This window comes from Hippocampus zosterae, chromosome 3 (assembly GCF_025434085.1).
Source record: "Hippocampus zosterae strain Florida chromosome 3, ASM2543408v3, whole genome shotgun sequence".
In the NCBI taxonomy this organism is placed as follows: domain Eukaryota; kingdom Metazoa; phylum Chordata; class Actinopteri; order Syngnathiformes; family Syngnathidae; genus Hippocampus; species Hippocampus zosterae.
In genome coordinates this window covers 26,901,162-26,923,755 of record NC_067453.1, presented here as the reverse complement: position 1 = coordinate 26,923,755, position 22,594 = coordinate 26,901,162, and the positions used below count along the sequence as shown (strand labels likewise).

The window sequence follows — 22,594 nt, the reverse complement described above, 5'->3', positions numbered from 1 at the left end:
GACTGTACGTCGACAAGGACAGGAACACTTCAATCAGGTGCTGGACTGCATCACCGACCATCCTGGACTCAATGCTGTGTGCCGAGACCCATATGGATTACAGGTGGCATGGATGACCTACAAGCAGCAGTACAAAGGCAAGACATTTGATGGGCCACAGGATGCGATGATGCTGGAAGTTTCTTGGTCAGGACAACCGTGTTGTGCTCCCAGGATGCGCCGTGTCTTGTATCAGGGCACATTTTCCACCATCAGGACAAAAGTCAGGGTTTCGTGTTTCACAGAAAAATGTTCCAGAACTGTGATTTGGACTGGTTTTAGAGTGGTTAATGTGGACATGTTGTCTACCTCAACAAAATACTGGAATAAAAATAAACAAATGAGGACAACTGAATACAGGGAATGTAATTTTTTTTATTTCCTGAGGAATCTAGTCTGGTGCTCGGCAATAACGGTTGACTTGTCCGGTCTGGTCTGTTCAGTGCTGCTGTCAGAAATTGCGGGTCGACACACACATCTCCAGTTCTGTACTTATTTTGTCACTTTCTGTGGTCTGCCAACATTTTTATTATAATGCATAGCAGCATGAATTATTCTGGAATAGAACAAAAAATGCCTTATCCTATTTTTTTAAAAATGTCAAATTTTGATGAAATAACTTTATATCTCAAAGTTCTACATTTCACTATAGTCTACATTTCATGCATATCAGTTTTCTTTAACACACCTGCTTTTCATTCCTTTGTACGAGAAGTGGTACATCTTTGGGGCAAAGTGATTCACCACACTGTGAAAAGCTTCCACGCCGCTGTTCTGTCCGAGGTGAGACATCTTCATGACATCGTTGACAAACATGGTCTTTGGTCAGGAGTTCCACCACTGCGACATTGACTTCAGTACCTTTAAATGAATTTACAAGGTACGACAATATTTCTATTTTTTTAGGGTTGACTAGCAGGCAACATCTAACCAAAAAAAACTTGGTAATAGCCACGCTTTTTCTCTAGTAATTGGAGGATGTAAACAACTATCGTACACGTTGTGCTGGTGGTCCACACATGCCAGCCACTTCTGCTTCTTTTCCTCCGGTGTCTGGGAGGAAAGTGCACACCCTTACTAATGGCACTTCAAACTTCGTACCCAATCCTTCAGGATCGACATGCTCTTCTTTTTGGCCAAGGAGTCCAGTTTCTTGCACATACCTGTATATTTAATATGATGTGAAAACTCGTGAAGTAACGTGCGTGATATAGGACATAATCCCAAAATTAGCGTATCTATAAACATTGAAACACAATAACCTTTAGCAATGTGCCAACAATCATAATAAAGGATGGCTTGGGTCCAATTCTCCCTGATCCATTTCCCCACCTGGCGCTGGCGATGCCTGTCAGTGATGACAACTTTTGCATTGAAGCCTTCCAACTCCGAACGGCATCTTTTCAGGTCCTCCAGTTCCATTCCATAGCTTCCCTCAGTCTCGTTACTCTAAAGGATAAGTTTAATACTCGTCATGAGACGACAATAATTGGCATGTAATTATGCCACATATAATCTACAAAGCAGTTCAATGCCTATGGGCTAGTCGCACAGTTTGCCAAGAGGACGTGTCATGTTCATTCGTCAACAAAACAGCGCTGCCAACCTATTGAAATGTACTTCCAGAACAATTTGTCTGACTGACATTATTACTCATCGCTGATATGAATAGCATGGATCGGGGTTTGCCTCAAGCCGAAAACTAACGTCACTATCGCTAGCTTCTCCTGTTCAACGTTGCTAGTTTCTCGAGTTAGCTTTCGGCTAACGTCGCTACCTTCTACTGTTCATTCCACAAGAGTTGGCAGCTATGCTACTTTTCATTCCATAAGAGTTGGCAGCTATGCTTTGACAAAATCATAATCCTATATCCAAAAATCACACTTACTTTTTTGCAAGTCCTTGATCATAAGCAGACCGGTTGAGAAAGCAGTCATCTTTGAAGTGGAGATGGCAGAGAACACTCGTCGATGATGGCGTGAAATTCATTCGCTTCGTGCGAATAAAAGATGTCCATTTAAGTGCCCTGCTATCCTTCGGCCACTGGCACAACCTTTCTGTCGATTGCGAACAACACATCGCCACACACCGCCGTGGGATCTTACCAACAAGCAATGTAACAATGCTGTTCAATGGAAGGACTTTCCTCGAATCTCTCCGTGTGACGTCATTTCCGAAGATTGCGAAGAAAAGCATTTTCGTTGTCAAGGGCGTTGCTACGGATTAAACAAAGAATCTGGAAGGGTTGCGTTAAAAAAATAATGGAAATATGCTTATAATTGTTCAGCCATTGATATTACTCAAAAACATGGTTGGCCAACTTTACTTCACACTTGGCCTTTAAATGTCACATTATAGTTACACTATATTGTTAAAAAGTTAATCACGCGAGATTGTAGATGTCAGCCATGTTGATTTTGGAAGTGGTCGAAGTAGTTTCTCAGTGTTGTTTTTTTTTTTTGTGTGTGTGCATTATCGCTTTTAGTAACTCATCTTTTATACTTTTGAAACGCTTATATAAAAATGTTCTCATTTGAAAAAAATGCTTGGGATCCGGGTGTGCAAGCGCCACAGCTTGAAATAGTGTTTCGTGATTGCGCGTTCACGCGGCTCTCGATGCCCTGCCCCGGATCCGGGTGCGCGCGCTCCCGCCTCAGCCTGGTGGAGAGTGGGGAAAACATGCAGCGGCAGTTGTCTGAGCCACGCAGAAGAGCGAGCAAGTGAGCAAGAAGGAGAGAAGCCAGGGATCCGTGGACGAAAAAGCCCACTCGCGTTGGTGGCACCGGTCGATCTCTTCGCAGTCGGAAATTCGGTGACAAAAGCCGCTGTTCCAAGCGGCTTTATTTTGCGTGACGAGAGCAGTTCAACGTCGAGGAGGAGAGGTAAGAGAAAGTTCGCTTTCAAAAATAATTAAAAAAAAGAAAAAAAGCTACAAGTCGCCTCGCCCGCCTCTTCTCCGGCTTCCAACTTCCAGTTTCAGGAGGGGGCCGTGCGATCAAATGTCCACATTCCTGGCTTGGATAAGTTTGTAAGTGGTTGTTGTGGAGAGAGGGTGCAGGCGACGTGACGTTTCCACTCCACTGTCACGCCGCGTTGAGAGAGTGCCAATATTCACAGCGCCTTCGGGACTACGTCGTATTTGGGCTTTTATCGTTGATGAGGGTGGACCTTATAAGTTGTACAAATGCTTAACATGAGCGCAAGTTGAGTGCTAAACCTTGGAACACGCCAATAGTGGCCAAGCAGAGGTCCTGGGGACACTAAGGGCTCTTTGAAAGGGCACCCAGAGGGGGTCCTTGGCTGTCAACATAACCTTTGTTGTAGTATTTTTTTCCAACAATGCCAGCCATCTGAACCAGTTCGGAGTTCGAAGAAGGAATTAGCAGGAGCATTTAGTTTGTACTTCATGGTAGCCGGACATGTTAGAACAACAAAAAAATCTGATAAAATGAGTTATGACAGATACGGTACACGTGTAGATGTCTGTCCACATCAATATTAAATATGGAAAAATATCAATCGGATTTGTGCGTTATTACAGGTTTGTGCCATTTGCCGGTTGTTTTCACTTTTATGAACATATGAACCATTTACAGCAGCTGTATACGTTGGTGTCATTATTTATTTCACACAATTTTAGATTAGACAAACTCTTATATCTATATCTATATCTATATATATCTATCTATATATATATCTATCTATATATATATAATTATTGGGAAGGTTATTACATGGACTTGTCATTCAAAACAAAGTCAATCTTAATTTTTTACAAGCAATAATTTGTTGAGACATGCAACTTTTGCAAGTGGGCGGGACGGCACTATTTTACACGCAACCTAAAGCCTCGGTTTATGTAAAAAAACAACTGCAAAATAAAGATAAATGTGTTGAATATGACACACAATCTGCTTACTACTTTTTACACAAATCAAATATGACCAATATGAACATCCAGATCACTAAATTAATTATCACATTTTTTTGGGCTCTGTTTAGTTGTAGTTTTGTATGTTTATTTTTAGTTCATTTTACTGTGTTCTGTACAAAATATGTATCCTATGAACAAATGGAAGAACGTTAATTAAAAATTGCATGGAATTTTAAAGAAGACTGCAATATTGGGATATGTAGGGGACCAAAAAGAGTCGTGTCATTTTTATTACAATTTTTTTACAACTTAATTGAAAAACAAAAGGTAGAGAAAGTAAATTTAAACATGCGTGGACACCTTCTTGCTAACTGGGACGATGGTCTACCCGCATCGAGAGTCTCTGATTGAATTTCTTTTTTTCTTTTTTGGCTTTCTAGCAAAAGTCTGAAGGTTTTCTGCTGACTGTTGCTGACACTGGCTGGTATTTGGTGCTTTTCGTAATTGCCTCCACCTTGACTCAGGCCCCAGAACATTGATGCTTCAATATGGATGTGCTGAACTCGTATTGATGAGTTGTGTTGTTTGCTCCAAGCATACCTTCTGGAGTTCTAGCCAGAAAGTTTGAATCTCCCAAATGCCTGAGGGGGAAAAAAGTGTTTTATGGTCTGATGAAAACAAGATTCAACTTTTGGGTCATAATTACAAAAGGGTTATTTGGCCCATCATTCTAAAAAAGCAAGCACCAGACTTACAGTGAAGGATGGTGGTCTCAGCATCGTGCGTCGGGGTTGTTTTTCTTCAGCGAGAACTAGGATCTTTGTCAAGGCGAAACAAATTACAAAGTAAGAAGAGTTCCGAATAGCAGTTGGTGCTAGCACAAAACTATCAAGCAAACAAAAAAAAGTATCACGAAAGGCACACAAAATCTTGGGGTATGAACAGGGGTGTGTAGACTTTTGCTTTAGGTATTTAAAGAGATGATATACCGAGATTGTTGGAACATGGGCGGCCCGGTGGGCGAGTGATTAGTGCGTCGACCTCACAGTGCAGAGGTCACGGGTTTGATCCCGGGCCCCGGCCACCCTGTGTGGAGTTTGCATGTTCTCCCTGGGCCTGTGTGGGTTTTCTCCGGGTACTCCGGTTTCCTCCCACATTCCTAAAACATGCACGGCAGGCTGATTGAACACTCGAAATTGTTACTAGATGTGAGTGTGAGCGTGGATGGTTGTTCGTCTGTGTGTGCCTTGCGATTGGCTGGCAACCGGTCCCCTCCCCCCCCACTGCTGCTCCAAGACAGCTGGGATAGCCCCCCATCGCGACCCCTGTGAGGATTATGCGGATCAGAAATGTAAATTACAGAAATTCTGTAAATTTTGCGTTCGCAAAATATGGGAAGAAATTTCATTTGTGCTGTATGTTATACATACAGTACATTTGATAATAAAGTTTATCCAATCCAAATCCAATTGTTTCTGTTTCCGCAAGATTCAATATTTGAATGAGATCTGGTTGGACTTAAAACCTTCATGTGCGACAAACAGATCAGATTCAATTTGGCAGAACTACCATGTCAAATTTGAAATAAATTTACCTCAGCATGGCGGTTCCTGGCCCAGAACATTCCATCGAATCGGACCTCGACAGCTTCTGACGCTGCCGACGCACGGCCAGTTTCATTTCAACCAAACAAGGACTGATCATGAGCAAATCAACAGGCACAAGAAAACTGGAACATTTCCCAAGCAAGTTTGGATCGCCTCCAGATGTAACGTACTTTCATATTTGAAAAAAACAAAAAACGATGCGTTTGTGTAGACAGGAGCTCAGCGCACAATATGTTTGGGGAAGTGAAACATTTGTCATCGTCGCGTAACCTTAGTACATTTCTAAATTTCTGTTGAATGGAAACAGGCGGCGACCTCATGATATACGACATGTTTTTGCATTCACACGAGGCCGCAGTTGTTCGTTTTTTTTGGGGGGGGGGGTAGCTTCCACTCCAAGCTGACAATGTCAACAAAGACACAGGCGTCTGGCGTTGTTTCCTCGCCTCACCTACGGAAAAGAGGACCACGAGGCGGACGTGTCGTTGACGTTTCAAACCCTCGCCCGCAAATGAAGGTGAACGCTTGTTGGATCGCTTTGCTGGATTGTCGCAACGTGGACGGGCCCGACATTCCTCGCGGCGAGCCGTTGCCAGATTGTGCTCTGCGGCGATCTTTGAGTTTTATGTGATTCGTGGCATCTTTTGAGTGACAGCTGCGCTTTTGCAGGCCTGCGCTTTGTGTCCAAGTGGTTTTGGCGGTTTTTTTGGGGGGCGGAGGGGCTGGGGCATGATAACGGGCTTGGCTCAGCTCTGCTACATGTTTGCTGCTCCGCACCTTCTTGTTTGCCCGCCGTCGACCCTCAGCCGCACAATCGACGCATTCTGTTGCAATCGTTAGATAAGGAGACATCAAACAAGACATTTATGACCTTCTCAGTTACCGTACGGGCTGATTGTGCCCTAAATGAGAGCTGCAGATGACTGCTTGATGGACACCAGACAGTGTCGACATCATTCAATCGAAATAAACTGTTATTGTCCCACGTTGTATTAATTCGAGCTGCTACCTGCCGTGGCCACCAGGGGCAGTATGAGGAAAAACAGATGCCCATACAGAGCACGGACGTCTGTACAACGTGGACGTCTCGGCTCGTTTCAGCTCCTCTCAGAGGATTAGTAATATATGACTCAAAGGAGTGTGATCTTGAACGTCCAGATGTGGTGCTGCACCGTTTGTGTTCACATATCACTTACCTCACCGGCTACGCGTCACTGGCGGTTTCAGACTGGTCACGCAGAGTTGATGCATGGCTCCCAAGCGTCGTGGCAGTTTGAGGTAATGTTCCTCCATGGGAGAAATGCGGTCGATGGAGTAGATCACAGCGGCGCTTCCGTCTCATCAAGCCCGCCGACTGCCGTTGCTGTCTTTTTAATACGAGACGAGGAGACGCCTCGTCATCCGCCCTGTTTTTTGTTTGTTTTTTGGTCACAAGTGTGTATTAGACTTGGAGTCCGACGAGTGCATCATTAAGTATGACAAATTTTTCTTGCTCATGGTTTAACCCGCCCACTTTGTCCCGCGCAAGTTGAAAGAATGCGATTTGGATTGTCGTCTACGTGGTCTTTGATTTCAAGATGCTATGCTCATTAATCTCGTTGGGTTTTTTTTTTCTCTTCTAAATCTTGGCTGGATGATCATCCCGAAACGCCTCGGCGCTGGGATTGACAAACCGAGTTTTTGTTGTTGTTATTTTTAAAGGCAAGGGAGAGGCTCTCGCTGAAGTGGTGAATTCTTCCAGAACTGTAGCACCAGGAGGAGTTAGCATAGGTTAGCTAGCGTCATGTGGTCTTTCGACATTTCATTTCACACGATTAGTTACGCCCGTCCTTGAAAATGTCCCAAAGATTGCTCACGTACACATTTGATGATTATTTGTTTTTTTTTGTTTTGTTTTTGAGACTCATGGCCAATTGCTTTGTCTCTGATCAAAATTACAAAAGGCCAGTTCAATTTCCAGGCCAAAAATGGGCGGCAGAAGGAGAAGTCTCGGTAGTTTAAAGAGGGCGTGGCTTGAATAACTTGTGACGAAAAATAAATGTAAACAAGAAATAAAGCAATCTGAGTCACATATTCATTTTACTTAGTGTTTAACGTGTCACATTTCATTTTGGAGGTTTTCTCCCAAAAGCAAAAGCACAACATTGAGCTTTTGCCCTCAAGATTCTGAACTCAAATTAAAAATTCCTCTTCTCTAAATTCGTCATCGTCATCTTGCCTCGAGAACACTGTAGCCTTGCTTCTCTCTTGAGTCCCCAGCGCATCATTTTCCATCGGCTGTGTTGCTAAGCTGCGCTGTCAGGGCAATTAGCTCCGACGGGGGCCTTCACGATTTGACTTGAATTAAAAAGCGACGGCGCCGCTCCTCTGTCCCTCGTCCAACGTGTCCTTTCATCAAAGCGTGTCATTTAAAAGTGTGTCCTGCTCGTAGAGGGCATTCTGAGTTCAGCCATTCAGCGAAACGAAAGCTGCCGGGCTTCTTTCTCGCGAGGAGCGCGACGGACGGCGTTGGTCGGACACAGCGCGGCCGACGTCATCGTTGCCCTTTGGGATCTATAAAACAAAAGTGGATCCTCTGCCAGAGGTGACGTCAAGAAGGCCTTTTTGGATAACTTGTGTTTCACACCACTCACTTGTCTCGACAAGTGCTCGTAAAAACGTAATGTCACGTTGTGCTAGCGCCTCTTCGAGAGAGGATTGTTGGGACTCGTGCTAGACATTACTTGGGCTCGTATGGCAAACACGACAAAGTCGAAATGGTGAGAAAATGGCAATAAGACGATTGAATCGGCGACTGTATCTGAGTTGTGAATGAGCCAACAGCAGAGCCCCACCTAGCAGGGGACCGTGTCGTCTCCAGTGATGTGGAGCCCGGTTCTATATTTTTGTTGGGGTGAGTTTGTGCCCTCGTGGTTGTTATTGCGCCACCTTGTTGACTACGCAGTCCTTCATTTGGAGGGTTCTTGAAGGATTTTATCCCAAAGACATTTTGCTAACTCCTGAGTTTCATTTTAGCAGTAACCAATCACGTGACTGAGAAGCGCGCCTTGACCTGCGTCACTATAGACTGATGTGACAGGGAATTCGGTAATTTTTCAGATTCCAAAGTAAATAAAACGGAAGCCATTCATTCTTTCTGTGCGGACCGGGGCCAAATAACCCAAGGCCCTGTACCGGTCCGCGACCCGGGGGTTGGGGACCCCTGTTCTAGAGCTCTTTAAAACAACCACCGCCGTAGACAAAGTGGTGTACGTGGAGCAAAAATAATTCATACACCATTCATTCATTCATTCATTCATTCATCTTCCGAGCCGCTTGATCCTCACTAGGGTCGCGGGGGATACTGGAGCCTATCCCAGCTGTCTTCGGGCAGTAGGCGGGGGACACCCTGAATCGGTTGCCAGCCAATCGCAGGGCACACAGAAACGAACAACCATTCGCACTCACACTCACACCTAGGGACAATTTAGAGTGTTCAATCAGCCTGCCACGCATGTTTTTGGAATGTGGGAGGAAACCGGAGCACCCGGAGAAAACCCATGCAGGCCCGTGGAGAACATGCAAACTCCACACAGGGAGGCCGGAGCTGGAATCGAACCCGGTACCTCTGCACTGTGAAGCCCACGTGCTAACCACTGGACTACCGGGCCGCCAATTCATACACCAACAAACCATAAATGCATGAATAACATATAGCTCGAGTGAAGCATGAGAAGCGGCGAAAGACCAAAACAATGCGTGTCAGGAGAGCAAAAACCTTGTATGAGCTTGGTGTCCAGTTTCATTCCGAAAGAGCCTTTCGGCTCCGTGCCGCAGTGCCGCCATGTGAGTGTGGACACATAATGGGAGGAAGCAAAACGCAATCAAATGCAAATAAATTGACTGTGGTTCTGGCGAAATCGAATGGCATACATTCACATCCGTCTGCTGGGTCGATCAAAGCCTGCACTTGTACTTAACTGCTTACTTGCATTTCCACTACACATTGACGGCAGCATAAGTCACGACTCTTGAATGACTCTTGCTCTTGAACTCCAATTCACCTTAGAATTTTCATGACACAAGAAGAAGCTACAACCCGAGCAAAAAATTGGAATGAGATGAGACAAACACGGCACTCTCGAGATCCAAAAGGTCGTCAAACCGCCTAGCTTTGAACAGGGGCGTCAAACTCCTTTTTGTCGCGGGCCGCTTTGGAGTTACGTCTTTCCTCAGAGGAGCGAATAAATGTTGAATCATCACATAGTATTATTAATTGCACACAACAAATTGATGGATTGCTCGTTTTGAAATCAGTCAACCGCTTGTTTGTTCACTCGTTGGGAGTGTAAACGGAGAAAAATAATTGCAAAATGTCAACGTTATTTATGACACGTGACAATTTGACATACAGATTTTAGAAAGGATCGTGGAAGTTGCCACACATGATCTGCTTTCGCGGGCCACATAAAATGACAAGGCGGGCCAGATCTGGCCCCCGGGCCGTGAGTTTTAAACCCCTAACGTAGAATATGACTTCAAAGTCAAGGTTCATTTCGTTTTTTTGCCTTTTGCATATATTCCACTCTGCATGTACGTATACATTTAAAAACTCTTGAGCGTTGTCGTCTTTACAAAACGGGCCAAGCCGCGGCATTGTGCTTGCTTTTGTTGAAAAGGAGTCTGAAGGAGCCATGCGCTTCTTCATTTGCATTTTGATGGAATACAGAAGCGGAAGATTCGAGATGCGATAGATGTCGTCGGCGACCGAGGCGCTTCTCTGGAAATCTGCAAAGGGGTTCTTGCCGTCGCCGAAATGCATGAAAGTCTTCTTGCCGTGTTTCCTGATTTTAAACTAGGTCATGAAGACTCGCCCATTTGGCGTCGAAAAATATGAAATCAGGAAAGCTCTGTGGCGCATTATTGCTCAATCCAGTTAAGACCCTTTGTTTTTTCTGTTTTCTGTTTTTGTGACGGTCTTTAATCTTCTAATTGTGTCACAAACCGCTCACCCCGCCAATCAACGCGTGACACGCCGAAGCGAACGAAATATAGATGGCTTCTGTCAAACGGAGCAATTCTTTTCCTCGCCAATTTTAGGGCTCGACTGGCAAAACGCAATCACAGTTCAACTCGACATTAGTTATACTGTTGGCCAATGGCGGTACTATGAATATGAATAATTTATTCAGACTCAAAGACTCCGGAATCATTTGGATGAGGATAATGCGGTTGTTCAACCCCCCCCCCCCCCCAAATGGTATAATTGTGAGATTATTTAGTATTTGGTAATCATTAATGGTTCGTGTAAGCCAAAATCACCTTGATGGTGCAATGAAACTACAGGAGTACAGCTAGCTTGATGGCTAACTTAGCCACCCGGTTTTGAGCCGCACACGCCCGTCCAGCTTGATTCAGTAAATATGTATTTTCCGTTGCACTTATTTGTTTTTTTCTGTCATTAAAGTAAACCAACAGCGATGGACTCCCAATTTACAGTCGCGGGTCTTGGATGTCTTTGTTCAGTGTAAAGTGAAGGGGGCGTGGCCTGCAAGCGGACATATTTCTTTGGAAGGAACAATCTTGCGGCAAATAGATAAGACGGAGGTGACATGACATAAAAGTGGCCCGACGTGAAAGTTTTTCAGGGTGAGAGTCGCCGTGTGGCCTATGAGGCAGAATTTGAGATCCGCCCAGAGTTACAAACGTCACAGAACTTGGCCATTGGTCGTTCAGCTGCACTCATTTCACCGTAGATGGAGAGTATCATGATCAAAGAAGTCCTCGAGGGAAAAAAAAAAAAGTGGCAGAGACAACGAGTCATTCGACATTCGAAGGTTGTGAAAACATGACGGCGCATTCTCGGCGAAATAACATCGCAAAGCATTTGCTTACCTCACAGCTTGTAAATAAACAACCGCCATCTTGACCTCAGTGACAATGCAAGCGCCAAGCAGTCTCTCACCGCTGTCACTCCGATTGATTTTGTGCAGACTTGTTGATGGATGAATGGCACGATCGGGATCACATGAAGATCCAAACGACAAGAAAATAAACAGAACTTGGCACACGCTGCGGCCCGCGCCAAAGCTATAACAGGCCGAAGGGACGATTGTCCATTGTGGATGAGACGATGAGTATGACGTGCCTGTCTGAGAATGGTGTTAAATGTAATGTTGGACTTTGCACATGAAGAAATGTTGGACTTTCTTTAGAATTGTGCTTTGCAGATTTGGTCAGTTGGCTGCCGCGGCTCGAGTGCGTGCTACCGTTATGGTTGTTGTTGTTGTTGTTACAGTGGTGGTGGCAGGTTGGGTGTCCTGCCCAGAGATTGGCATCCAGCCACTGGGCGTTGAGAGGTGGAGGAGCTGGGGGGTGGAGGGCTGCGCAGCACGGGGGAGCCGGAGGACTGACTGACAGGAACAGGGGCAACACGACAACAAACTGACATGCGCTAGCCTGGCAGGCAAGTCATCAACATAACACAACCACATCGGTCTCATCACGAAAGCTGACTGAGATGCAGACAATTTCCCAATTCATAGATTTATGTTTACATTTTTTTTGTATTTTTGAGGGAACCTTTCATCTTCCGTACCGCTTGATCCTCACTAGGGTCGCGGGGGGTGCTGGAGCCCATCCCAGCCGTCTCCGGGCAGTAGGCGGGGGACACCCTGAATCGGTTGCCAGCCAATCGCAGGGCACACATAGACGAACAACCATCCACGCTCAAACTCACACCTAGGGACAATTTAGAGTGTTCAATCAGCCTGCCATGCATATTTTTGGAATGTGGGAGGAAACCGGAGCACCCGGAGAAAACCCACGCAGGCCCGGGAGAACATGCAAACTCCACACAGGGAGGCCGTAGCTGGAATCGAACCCAGTACCTCTGCACTGTGAAGCCGACGTGCTAACCACTGGACTACCGGGCCGCCCTTGAGGGAACCTATCATTTGATTATTTTTTTTTTGTAACTCACCATTCCTGATGACATCTTGACGCCAAGCAACGATGTTGAACTTAGGAGGGGAGCTTCAATTCGTCAAGCCATAGCCTTGTCTAATTGAAAAAAAATGCTTTGCCATTATTTATTTTGAAGCATCCATCGGCAATTACAAAAATAATTTGTTCTCTGCATAACCGTCAAACATTGAAAGTGCAAACAGACTCTTTTACTTGGCAGTATTGTTGGTAGGAGATTTGTTTTGAGCCCTTTGGGCTAATTACGAGAGCAGATGAAAATGGAGAACGTAACACGCACACGTGCACACTCTGATATTTACTTTGGCATGCATATTTCCCCCCTTCCCCTCTGGCGGCTGTTCCACGGGTACACCTCCACCGACACGTGACCACCACTCACTGGCATAGATCATAAGAAATGGTTTTTATTTTCGGGCAAGCGTAAGACTTAAGGGTCTCGTTAGCTCGGCAACAAATATGCAAGTGAGCTGAAACCCGTTGCTCAACAAAATGTTCATCGCACCTCTTCTTGCAGCTTTCCATTGTTGGGTTACAATTCAGGCAAACCCTGCAGCTGGTTTGTGCCACTCCGCGACGCGACGAGCTTTCATTCAAGTCTGGCTGGAGTGGGGTGAAAATGGAGAGCGTACAACTTTGCACGGCAGAATAGCAGGCAATCAGGGGAGAGACAATTGCACGGCTAAACGGGGCTGCAATCTAAAAATGAAATTACGTGACGTAGGGCTAGCCTATATGGCTAAAAGTACAGTGGAAGGCTGCGTATAATTGATGTCACATTTAAGGGCATTGGGCGGAAGAACCCCCCCCCCCCCCCTTCCCCCGACCCCTCCACCCCAAATTCTTTAAAAAGCACCCAGAAACATTCTTGTCCAGCAACATCTATATATATATATATATATATATATATATATATTGAGCGTCGTCCCGCACGCGGTCTGTCCTTCCGTCTGTCCCTTTTCAAAACGTACCTACTTCACCGCGCCGCTGCGGCCCGCCACTGCGCCGCCCAGGCAGTGGCTCACTACGATCGCGCGGGCATCTTAGCGATGAATGAAATTGTTAGTTATTTAGGAGAGCTAAACATCTCTTTATTTTCGCGATAAGCAATGAAGATGAACAAAAAGTTGAACCAAGCAACAACACTTTTGTGGGCCAAAGGCCCACCTTACCAGCCTTCCGCAGGAACTAGCTGATGAGCCGCCCGGAGCTAGTTCTATATTATATTTGTTCATGTTTCAAAGAAAATCGCATTGCCAGAAGAACTCTCAGTTCGATCTTTTCCGAAAATCATTCAGCCCTACCGTGGTCTACCCGATGGTTATAATATAGCGCGTGCCCTTTCCAAAACGCTTATAGGCTTTCCCCAGGGTGCCTGCGCTTGATCCTCAGAGATTTCTGGAAGCCGCGTTATTGAGTTACATTGCTCCACGTTCTATCCGGAGGCCCGTCTTCATGATCCGAACTCGTGTCTTACCAACATGGGTTTTCTCGCAATGTGTTAGCGTGTAATTTGGGCCCACCGGAATCCCGCCGAGCTCACCCACGAGCGTACCGCCCTCACCGCCACAATTAGGAGACGTCCGCCCCATTTGCCGATTGGGTTGATCGGCGAGCCGACATGGAGTCCGGCCTAAATTTGCGTGGGAATGCCGAGAGATGTTGCAAGGAAATAAAATGAACCGAGAGCGATAAAGCTTCCATTGTGTCAACGGGTCTGTCCTGTTGCACCTGACGCATGGAAACCAAAGTGTACCGCGATAACCGATTCTTTACTTAACTCTTCGGTTCCTAAAAAAGTCGAACGAATTTGCGTTAGATATTTTGGGATGTTTTACAATAGAACAGACTTTGAGCTAAACTCGACCAAACGGAATGATGTGGCTGGTTTATCTCAACGGCACAAACACAGAACATAGTTCCAATGCCGACTCTGGAATTTTCTGCCTTCACAGACTTCTGTTCTGCAATTTTTCGGGATCCCCGCGTGAAAAGGGCTATCTCACGGCATTGAATGTAAAGAACGATTGGCGAGGTATTTAGTAACTTGTTTCCAGGGGACGCCGAGATGTTTACCCTACGCCGTTGCAGAAGCATCTTTAAATATAGCATCTGACGCCACGTAACTGTGATCCCGGTGAAGCAGCTCTCAGGACAGCCCGGATGCTTTTTCCGCCCTGGCTCGGGGACACAAAATAATGACATCACGTTAAACGGACACCGCTTTACTCTACTCCAGTTGTTATATTTATTCTTCGACAAGTCTTCCGTCTACTTTTTGAGGGCTTGGCGGGCCTCGTTTCCCTCAAGGTGCTTTTTTTTTGTTTGTTTGTTTTGTCGTGACACTCTTGTTTACAAATGAGGACCGAATGGCTGGCGAGGCTACAAGCGGCTGAAATGAGTTTTCTCTGCAGGGTGTCCGGGCTCTCCCTTAGAGATAAGGTGAGAAGCTCAGTCATCCGGGAGGGGCTCAGAGTCGAGCCGCTTCTCCTCCACATCGAGAGGAGCCAGATGAGGTGGCTTGGGCATCTGATTCGGATGCCTCCTGAGCGCCTCCTCGGTGAGGTGTTCCGGTCATGTCCCACCGGGAGGAGACCCAGAGGAAGACCCAGGACACGCTGGAGAGACTATGTCACCCAGCTGGCCTGGGAACGACTCGGGATCCCCCGGGGAGAGCTGGAGGAAGTGGCTAGGGAGAGGGATGTCTGGGCTTCCCTGCTAAAGCTGTTGCCCCCGCGACCCGGCCCCGGATAAGCGGTAGATGATGGATGGAAGGATGGATGGATGGATGGATGGATGGATGGATGGCTGGCGAGGCTTCCTCGGGTCCGCTCTCAATGGGAAAATTAGTAATATGCAATCGAGCGTGGTTGACTCTTAAGTTCTCCGTACTGATTTCAGCAGTCATATTTCCTTCAATGCTGCTGCATACTTCAGTGTTCCAGATGCTGTGTGTGAGTTGTGGTCAAGGCATCAATCAACAGATCGGTCATGTGTCGGTCATCGTAACGCAATACACACATTTGCCAGACAGGAGCTGTTCTTGAAAAAAGGTTAAAAGTTAAATGATCATCATTTTTAGTCTTTACTGGAGTCTTTGTTTTTTTTACATTATGCATAGCTCTCATTTATTGTGCAATAATGATGTATTTGTTAGATATTTTGATGCATTTTTCTGTTTGAGAAAAACATTTATGTCTGAATTTTGGGGGGCTTGGAACGGATTAGGGCATTTACATGGAAAACACGTCTCTACTTACAAATTTTGTTATAAAAATATGCCGTTTGGCGGCCCGGTAGTCCAGTGGTTAGCACGTCGGCTTCACAGTGCAGAGGTACCGGGTTCGATTCCAACTCCGGCCTCCCTGTGTGGAGTTTGCATGTTCCCCCGGGCCTGCGTGGGTTTTCTCCGGGTGCTCCGGTTTCCTCCCACATTCCAAAAACATGCGTGGCAGGCTGATTGAACACTCTAAATTGTCCCTAGGTGTGAGTGTGAGTGCGAATGGTTGTTCGTTTCTGTGTGCCCTGCGATTGGCTGGCAACCGATTCAGGGTGTCCCCCGCCTACTGCCCGATGGCAGCTGGGATAGGCTCTAGCACCCCTCGCGACCCTAGTGAGGATCAAGCGGCTCGGAAGATGAATGAATGAATGAATGAATGCCGTTTTATTGCGACCGACGATAAGGGTTCCCAACCGTCTAAATCTAACCACCTGAGAAAAATTGTGTTTTTGAATACATTGTCTTATCTTTTGCGAGTAACACACTTGATTTGAACGTTGGGTGTGGGGGTTTTTTTCATCACGCTTTAGCTGCACTGTTTCTTTTTTGATGTACAGGAGCAAACTTTGCAGTTTGTTGTTTTAAGGAACCTGTGTTGTTGTCCCGCCCTACAGTCACGCTCCGTGGACCGTTGCAGTCTGATACTCCTCCTGTGGCCTCTCGGCCCATTTAGTCTGCCGTGCGCACAGCAAATCCGGGCAATTTGTTAAGAGCAGGAAATGTATCAAGGTAATTTCCTGTCCAAACTTACAAAGCATGCTAATTTCCGACAACGGTGTTGCCAAGGCAGTTCAGTTTGCTGCTGAACTGTTTGCTGATGTTTTATTTCATCACCCTTCTTTTTTTTTTTAACTAGACTTGTAGTTTTGACAATTTGTCACCATCTAAACATTCCTCATGTTATGCTTCCTTATATTTTTTTTAGCCCATGGTACACAAGCCCAAATCCACTAAAGTTGGCTTTGTGTGTAAAAAAAAAAAAATGCAATGTCATCATTTGCAAATCATTTTCTTTGAACAACACTCAAGAAGTGTTTAGGCACCGAGGACACTAATTGTTGAAGCTTTGGAATTCTTTCCTCATCTTGTTTATGTGCAGCTTGAGTTGCTCATTCGTCCAGGTTCTCCACTGTCGTCTTGCGCTTAGTAATGCGGCATACATATTTTTTTGATTTCCAAGATGGCGCCCGAGTAGGCAGCCTTCGGTAAGTGCTCTTCAAGAGCCTTGCTTTTTTTGTTCTTTTTTTGTTGTTTTTGTCTTTTGTTTTGTCACATGTTGTTTGTTGTTTCGTCGTGTGGACCTGACATCGACTGTTTTCAGCGTTTTTTGGCCACTACATTCGTCAAAGGAGAAGTATCTGTGCTATGTGGTTGCGCCTTCTTGGCAGCACGCCTGTGCCAGCACAGATTTTGATTGGGAGGAATGTTGGCGCCATTGACTGTCGGTGCTGGACAGATCTGGGGCGCTTGTGTCTTGCGCCTGTAATGGGCAGCATTTTTCACAACCTCGTTTTGTTCAGTGGAGATGTCAGCGCTGTTGGACAGTCGGCGTTGGTGCGGTGGGATGAATGGCTGCTGAAGTTGAGGATGAGGAGATGAGGAGCGTTGGCGCAGAGCGCCGATGCGTATTTGGAATGGCGAGTCGCCGCTTGGAATTGAAACGGATTTCCATGGGACAGGAGAAGTGAACCAATCTCTTTTTTCGTCCATGGATGCTACAGCTTCTTGTTGACTTTGAAACTTAGCTTGTAGCCGACGTGTGCACATTTTGAGCATGACGTCTCTGATCCACTGGTTAAAGGACACTTTGATTCTCTCCTCTTTCATCTCAAACCGCTTCAAACAACAAAGCGTGTGACGGAAAAGTGGTTAGGACTGCACGACTGTCCGTGTTTTATGTTATGTGTTGTGTTTACTATTTTACTTTGTTAACTGTTTTGTTAAGCGCTTTGTTACAGCTGCCGCTGTTGTGAAAGCGCTATATAAATCAGCATGTATTGTATTGTATACGTCTTCAATCGGGGACAGGTCTGGACTGCTGGCAAGATAGTCTTGCACTCACACTCTTAATACAAAGCCACGGCAGTTTGGCTTGGCATTGTCTTGCTGAAATAAGTAGTTAGGTCCCTGAAAAAAAAAAAGACGTCTTGGATGCTGCTTCAAAGCCTGTACAGACCCTTCAGCATTAATGGTGCCGTCACAGATTTGCAATTTACCCCAGCCGTAGGAACATACCACTGGTGATGGTTCTTAAACTTTACACTGATAACAATCCGGATGGTCTTTTTTTTTCCTTTTTTACTCTGAGGACATGTCGCCCATGATTTCCCAAATCAATTTTTCATTTGGACTTGTTAGACCACAGCACACTTCTTCACTTTGTGTCATTTCATCTTTTCCGAAAAAGCAGCACACTGTTTTCTGGTTGCTCTTGATATGTGACTTTCGCTTTGCAAGAAAGATGTTGCGACAGACAAACTGTTTTCACAGTGAATGACTTTCTAACGTGTTCCTGAACCCACGTAGCAATATCTTTTACACTATTTTGAATGCAGTGTTAGTCAGAAGGTGGGAAATAGGGTCTTCAGATTATATTTGTGTGTATGCCATTTAGTAACACTTGGCCTCACAAAAAAACGGGCAGATGTGCACCGCTGAGACCCGCTTACACCTCCGTGTCTTCTGCCAACCGCCAATGTTGTTGTTGGAATTATGCTAAAGCAACTGACATGCTGTACCTTCTGGGGGAAAAAAAAAAGTATTCAGTGTAAACACACTCTCCACCTCTTCTCGCTGGGCTCTTAACAGTTCAGAGCCAAAAGCTGCGCACAACAGCAACAATTCCTTATATAGCGTGATTCCTTGCTTGAGCTCACAAAGAGAGCAAAACCAGATTGCCTGAAGGGATGAGGTTAAGGCAGGGGGTGGGGGGGGTGTAGTCTGATTTATTGACTTACCTACTTAAACTCGTGGATAAAAATGGCGATTGAGCGAATCACATTTTACTTTGATTGACTATTGTTGACGGAAGGAGGTTTTGTTTTTAAGGGGGGGGCGGGGGTTGTGAGGGGTAAGGTATCGAGAAAGGAAGAATTAAATTCTCGTCCACCACCAAATTTTTTTGCCCATCTGCCCATATTACCGTGATTGTTACATTCCTTTTCCGATCCGCTTATCCTCACAAGAGTTGCGGGGGATGCTGGAGCCTATTCCAGCTGTCTTCGGATTGTGTTGATAGAGTGAAAATTGATTCCGTATCAATGAATAACTGAACACAACAGTGATGTCAAGTTTAGCCTCGTCCAGGCAACGGCATGCCTCCTCTCGGCAACTTTATTCTGCTCAAGACAACACCGGCGTGCCAAATGGTGTTTGGCTTCGTCAACCGGAATCCGACCATTTACTTCCAACGGCGAACATATTCCCTCGCGAAGTTTTTTTTTTTTTCAGCGAGTAGGCTTTGAAGAGCGCCTCACAACAGTTTGTCTGTGAACTTGTGTGGTCAATCACGATGAGGAGCCGTCACGGCAGAGTTGCATCGCTTTGGCTATGAGCTCAGCACAGCTTTTGAGGTGAAAATACAGATTAGCAGGGTGACATAGGTACTGTTTATGCATGGTATCAACAGTATGTATTGTGGTTGTGTGTTTTGCGATTGTGAGAAAAGATGAGGCAGTTCGTGGAAGAAAAAAAAAAATGAAGGCACTGACGAAGGCTTTCCTTTTTTCTGGTAAAAGAAGACGTCGCCTCCCACTTTTGGTTTGGTGCTTTTATTGTCAAAGAACACAACATTCTGGTCGGACTTGAAAGCACCGTCAAAATGCTCTAAAACTGCTGCCAATGTGGGACACTCTGCTTTGAAAGATACAGTTTGACTTTAATTTGTTTATTGTCTTTTTTTTTTTTCCTTTTTTGCAGCCTGCGCTTCTTCCACCTGACATTTCGGAAAGCCCAAAACCCCAAACATCGCAAGAAGTTACATTGCCTGACAGGTGAGTGACGTAAACCTCTTACAAGCACTGTTAGAATGTTCCAATCTTCAAAGTGGGAAAAATCCAGTGCGGTGTGTTTATTAATTTAGCAATGTCAGTCATAAAGTCATTTTTTTTCCGATGGATATTTTGTCGCCCTGTCAGGAGGAAATATTTTAATCTTTTGAGACATGGCGAAAGTATTTGAAACTTGGAACTAACAACAAGGACATCAACGCCAAAGCTCAGCTGCTATTTTTGGACGCCATTTTTCTCCTGCTTCTGTTTTTTTTTTTTTTTTTTTTACTCTTGACAGCTTTGGTGGCTCTGACTGGGTTGAATGCCGACTTGGCTCTAATAGTCACGTCATTTTATGTTTGTGTCGCTCCCGCTGCCATTTTATCTTCTTCTGGCTGAGTCCTTTGTTGACTCCACGTTTTCATTGTTTCACAATTGTCTTAGCTGCCCAAGTGTGGAGTGAAAAAATGTTGGAACATTCTTGCAAATATTTCGTTTTACTTTTTAACTTTCGAATGTATCTTTTTTTTTTTTTTTAATCCTACTCGTGCATGCCGGTGGCATTATGGGGGGGTAAAATCTGAAATTTCTAACAGTTAGCCTACCCCGGGGGTCGGCAACGTGCGGCTGCGGGAGGGAAAAGATTTGTTTTAGTATGGTTTCTGTAGGACAAACATTTTTACAGCATTTAAAAACTAAAATATTTGTGTCATTTTTATCCTCTTACTGTAACCGTAATACAACAAAAAATAAATCCCCCCCCCCCCCCCATCTTTTTCCATTTTCAATTTAAAAATAAAAGCTCCAGGGAGCCACTACGGCGGCGCTAAAGAGCCGCAGGTCGCCGACCCCCGGCCTACCTGTACGTCAAAACATATTTACTTGCAAATACTTTAAATTTGTATTAAAAATACTTGTATTATTTGTATTAAATTTGGTATTAAACATATTTGTATTAAATTAAACATGTAATACAAACATAATAAAAATATGTACATAATACATAATAATACATAATATAAACATTTGTATTGTATTAAACATATTTGTATTAAAAATAAAATAAATTTAAATACTTTCGAACGTATTTAAATATGCTCAAATGTACTTGGAACCAAAAAAGAAAAAAAAACCCCTCCGCATTGGCAGTTCCTTGCTTCCGTTCTTTGCCACCATTTTGTGTCTCCATAGTTTCAAACCCTAATTACCGCCACCGAAAATTCCCACATTTGCCCCACACGCCGCCGGTTGACGAGGAAGCATTTGGAAATGTCTCACGGCTTTGTTTTTGACATGGTTGTCTCCCGAAAGCTGATTTCACCGATAGCACCTCTATTAGCTGCAAAGTGCTCAGCTGTTGCCTTAAATGGGACCACAACTTGTCCATTCTTTTGAATTACCCCCAAGGAACGTCATGAGTGAGTTTCGAGGATCGTCTGTGAAAAGAATTCAGCATCGGGATCGACATCATCACGCCTGTCAAAGAATAAATCCGCCATGTGTTTCCCTCCCTGACTCAAATCTCCAGCAGATGTGGCCAGATCAAATTGGAGCATCCACGAAAACAGACGCACTTTGGGGGCTTGAGATTCTGTCAATTTGCTTTCCACGTGATGCATCGTTTTTTTTTTGTTTTGTTTTTTTCGGAGCGCGCGTCCAGTGATGAAGACCGGGCGTCTCCTACAATGCACTCTAATGCAAAAGATAAGAAAAGCTAAGACACCCTGATGCCTTTCGGTGGCTGCGGCTTTGCTGAGCGCTCTGCCTTGCCAAAGTCAGGCCGTATTGACCGGCGCCGTGGATCCATTAAGATTACACTCTGTTGACTCATCGTAGCTCTTTAAGTTACTCTCCGTATTGATTGATGCATTTCCCTTGCTTGCGATTGTCCTTGATAAAAGCATTAGGATGTCTCTGCAGGCGTTTTATTTTTATTTTTTTGCCTCCAGTGTTCACCGAGTGGCAGTGCTGTCTATCGCCATTCAAACGCTCTTCACGTTCCACTGTGAATCAATTAAGCCAGAGAAAGAGTGTTACTTTGGAGAACTAGCAGGAACGTAGTTAAAAAAAAGTCTGCCCTTGAAGCCCCCAGAGGGAGACAAGCTCAAAGGAGATCAATTACTGAGTGGATGTCTGGAACAGGTGTTCTCATCCCATTCCCCCTCTTAAAGCAGGACTCTCTCACCCCCGCAACAAGATGGCCGCGAGAAGGGGCGACCGCAATGATGTTCGGTGCGCTATATCCATTGATACCTCGGCGTTTTGCTCATTGTTTGTACAGCGGTACCTTTACTTACGAAATGGTACCTCTACTTTCGAAATACATTCTGGAAGTAATTTCTTAACTCGAAAATGTTTTAAGTGGAGATGCGTTTTCCATGTAAACGGCCTAATCCATTCCAAGACCCGCAAAATTCAGACATAAATATTTTATAAAAAATAATGTAAATGTGTAACAAACACAGCATGCCGCAGAGAGACGCATCTATCGCCACACATAGGGTAGAGCTCCCTCTTAGCCAATGGGATGCCAGGATGATGCTGGGTAATGGCCAATGGCAGAGCAGCTGTAAGTATGTTGCGTTCAGGAAACTCTGTTTTTCCCTTTCGTATCTTGAAATTTCTTTCGGAACGAGAGGCAATATTTTCCTGTTGAGTCAATTTCTAACTTGAAATTTTCGTATGAAGAGACATTCGTAAGTAGAGGTACCACTAGACATCTATGGGATCGGTGGATTGGGGGGAGACAATGGGGGGTTTTTATCAATCTTCAGCTGTCCGGACCGGTTTCTATACAAAATGGCGGCAATGTGACATTACATGCGAGGTCAGCGGTCTGTCT

General features: G+C 45.0%; 1 protein-coding gene and 2 long non-coding RNA genes across 7 annotated transcripts in view; 2 read left to right on the top strand and 1 right to left on the bottom strand.

The window, feature by feature from the left end:
- Positions 1–394: 394 nt before the first annotated feature.
- Positions 395–2,202, bottom strand: LOC127598385 (uncharacterized). Of its 4 annotated transcripts, XR_007961897.1 has the most exons (5): positions 1,928–2,202; positions 1,302–1,488; positions 981–1,202; positions 728–900; positions 395–595 (listed from the first exon to the last, which is right to left on the bottom strand). It is a non-coding gene; the product is annotated as an uncharacterized LOC127598385 (long non-coding RNA). The 4 variants fall into 4 exon arrangements; XR_007961894.1 differs by having other exon boundaries at positions 728–1,202; XR_007961896.1 differs by having other exon boundaries at positions 395–487; positions 728–1,202.
- Positions 1,488–2,119, top strand: LOC127598392 (uncharacterized). The gene is made up of 2 exons (XR_007961910.1): positions 1,488–1,839; positions 1,874–2,119. It is a non-coding gene; the product is annotated as an uncharacterized LOC127598392 (long non-coding RNA).
- A 453-nt stretch (positions 2,203–2,655) lies between the features above and the next one.
- The window catches only part of peak1 (pseudopodium-enriched atypical kinase 1), a 54,582-nt gene continuing 34,643 nt past the window's right edge, over positions 2,656–22,594 (top strand). Inside the window, exons 1-2 of one of the 2 annotated variants that reach the window (XM_052061977.1) lie at positions 2,656–2,921; positions 19,682–19,755. The gene's annotated coding sequence lies outside the window, so the exon portion shown is untranslated. The remainder of the gene's footprint in view (positions 2,922–19,681; positions 19,756–22,594) is intronic. The other variant, XM_052061976.1, reaches the window with a different exon arrangement.